Source organism: Rattus rattus, chromosome 2 (genome assembly GCF_011064425.1).
Source record: "Rattus rattus isolate New Zealand chromosome 2, Rrattus_CSIRO_v1, whole genome shotgun sequence".
Classification (NCBI taxonomy): domain Eukaryota; kingdom Metazoa; phylum Chordata; class Mammalia; order Rodentia; family Muridae; genus Rattus; species Rattus rattus.
The window spans coordinates 128,519,206-128,522,483 of NC_046155.1; positions in this window are offsets into that span (position 1 = coordinate 128,519,206).

Sequence of the window (3,278 nt, forward strand, 5' to 3'; positions counted from 1 at the left end):
GAGGGCTACTACGCATAATGGATAAGAAACAGAGAGACAAAGGGACAGGCACCAAGTAACCGAGGAAGGTGTACTTCTGTTGGCCTATGTTGCACTAGCCACTACCTTCTATGTTTCTAGAACCTTCTCAAATTTCACTATCATTTGAAGACCAATCTTGAGCACATGGGCCTGTGGGGCACATCTTATATTCAAGCCAACACACATGTCTATTCTTTGGATATTGAATTCCACATAATCCTACTAAAGTCTCTATGTTCCAGGCTGGACAATCTCTTCAACTCCTCAGGCTTCAGAAGTTTGTCAGGTTGGTAAACAGAGGAAGTGCACAGGTACTGCCATGGGAGTGTCCTGCAGGGTACATGTTTCCATTCCTAGCACCCATGTGTTTCTGTTTGCTTGTTTCCTTAGCTTTCTGTGCTTCTTTTCGGGTGATTAATGTCACCTCTTTCTTCCTCAGCTATGTGTCCACAACTCACCTGACAGTTATATCAGGATACAAAGGTGCTCTGCCACGTTTGACTTTTGGAAGAAAAATGGAGGAAGGCTTTCTGCCTCATCATGTAGTCGAACCAACACAGAGTCTGTCATGAGTGAATTAGATACACAAGTGATGAAATGCATGAGGGAGAAATGCAAAACCAAAAAAAAATCTTAAAAACACAGTTTTCCATTTATTTAGTTCCTTTGTGTCATAATTCACAAGTATTTGCTAAACATTTTATATCTCAAACTGAAAGCACTTTAAAGAAACTCTTTTGATAATTGTCACTTAAACTCATGGGAGGAAAGTGAAGTGAAGATATACATCTCTGGAAGACTTGAGATTTTGTCATTGGTGCTGTAACTTTGAGTTAACATTCTTAATGTCCCAGCATCGCTGCCGCCTTTCCTAGGGAAAGGGTGCCCAGTGAATCATGGCCAGCCACACAGGTGAACTGGAAATGTGCCTGTCTGTTGCTGCTTGCCCCTTATTATGAGAACATTGGTGAATGCCAGGGACCTTGACTTGACTTGTCACTGATCTGGAGAGAACGCACCTGGGCGAGTTTGCTGGGTTACATTATGTTCGCATGCTCTATTGACAGTGACATTTTTAAAACTAAGTGTTTAGCAGAACTTGATGGCTTCGTGCCATCCTTAGTGACTCGATTATACACTTAAGGACAAAAGCCTCAGATGCATTGTGATACTGGAATTATGAGCAGGAAATAGTGCCCTTCTTGGTCTATCCACATGTTCAACTAAAGAAGAAACATTAAAAGTCTAGAGACACCATTACAGTTTCTGTTAGGGAAAATTTAGTCTCTAAAATTTCGTGTGTGTGTGTGTGTGTGTGTGTGTGTGTAAATTTACTAGAGTGACTTATAGACTGTAGTTTTGATAGTTCATCAAAGCCTTTCTCATGATGGATAGGGTAGGAATACAGTAGTGCTTTAGTCTATGAAGCTTGAAATCTATGGTACTAATCTGGTGCTGGAGCTCAGAAAGATTCCTGGAGATCGGTTGGTTTTTCAGTATATGTTGGAATCCTACAGACTTAATATCAGTCAGAGAAATAGGGTAGACGAACTTGTCAGTGAGAGTCAGGCAAGCAGGCAAAAAGCAAGGCTTCCTTCCTTCAGTGCTTTATTTTGGCTGCCACCAGAACCTGTGGGCAGTTTGAGAGTGGGTCATCCCCCTTGATGTTCTCTGGTTAAGAATATCCCTTGCTATTCTGATGAGTATAGGTGAAATCTCAGAATCATTTCGATTTGATTTCCCTGATGACTAATGACCTTGAACATTTCTTTAAGTGTTTCTTGGCTATTAGATATTCCTCCCTTAAATGCAAATCAAAACAACCCTGAGATTTCACCTCACACCAGTGAGAATGGCTAAGATCAAAAACTCAGGTGACAGCAAATGCTGGCGAGGATGTGGAGAAAGGGGAACACTCCTCCATTGTTGGTGGGGTTGCAGACTGCTGCAACCATTCTGGAAATCAGTCTGGAGGTTCCTCAGAAAATTGGACATTGAACTGCCTGAGGATCCAGCTATACCTCTCCTGGGCATATACCCAAAAGATGCCCCAACATATAAAAAAGACACGTGCTCCACTATGTTCATCTAGCCTTATTTATAATAGCCAGAAGCTGGAAAGAACCCAGATGCCCTTCAACAGAGGAATGGATACAGAAAATGTGGTACATCTACACAATGGAATATTACTCAGCTATCAAAAACAATGACTTTGTGAAATTGAGGCAAATGGTTGGAACTGGAAACTATCATCCTGAGTGAGCTAACCCAATCACAGAAAGACATACATGGTATGTACTCATTGATAAGTGGCTATTAGCCCAAATGCTTGAATTACCCTAGATGCCTAGAACAAATGAAACTCAAGACGGATGATCAAAATGTGAATGCAGATCGCTCATGAGAGACACAGCCAGAATACAGCAAATACAGAGGCGTATGCCAGCAGGAAACCACTGAACTGAGAACAGGACCCCTGTTGAACAATCAGAGAAAGAACTGGAAGAGCTTGAAGGAGCTCGAGACCCCATATGTACAGCAATGCCAACCAACCAGAGTTTCCAGGGACTAAGCCACTACCCAAAGACTATACATGGACTGACCCTGGACTCTGACCTCGTAGGTTGCAATGAATATCCTAGTAAGAGCACCAGTGGAAGGGGAAGCCCTGGGTCCTGCTAAGACTGAACCCCTAGTGAACTAGACTGTTGGGGAGAGGGCAGCAATGGGGGGAGGGGGGGGAGGGGAACACCCATAAGAAAGGGGAGGGGGGAGGGGCATGTTTGCCCTGAAACCGGGAAAGGGAAGAAAACTCGAAAGATATACAAGAAATACTAAAGTTAATAATAAAAAAAAAAGATATTCCTCCCTTGAGAATTCTCTGTTTAGTTCTGTACTCCATTGTTTAGTTGGGCTGTTTGGGTTATTGGTGCCTCACTTCTTGTATTCTTTATATAGTTTGGATACTAGCTGTCTGTCAGCTGGTGTCCACTGCCCTATAAGAGCTTCCACATTGCAAGCCTTAGCACAGGGTCAAATTCCTGAACAGAACACCAATAACAGGCAATAAGATCAAAAATTAATAAATGGGACCTCATGAAACTGAAGAGCTTCTGTAAGGCAAAGGACACCATCGATAGACAAAACAGCACTCTACAGAATGGGAAAATGCCTTCACCAACCCTAAATCTGATAGAGGGCCATCAGAGTGGCTAAGACCAAAAGCTCAAGGGACAGCACATGCTGGCAAGAATGGG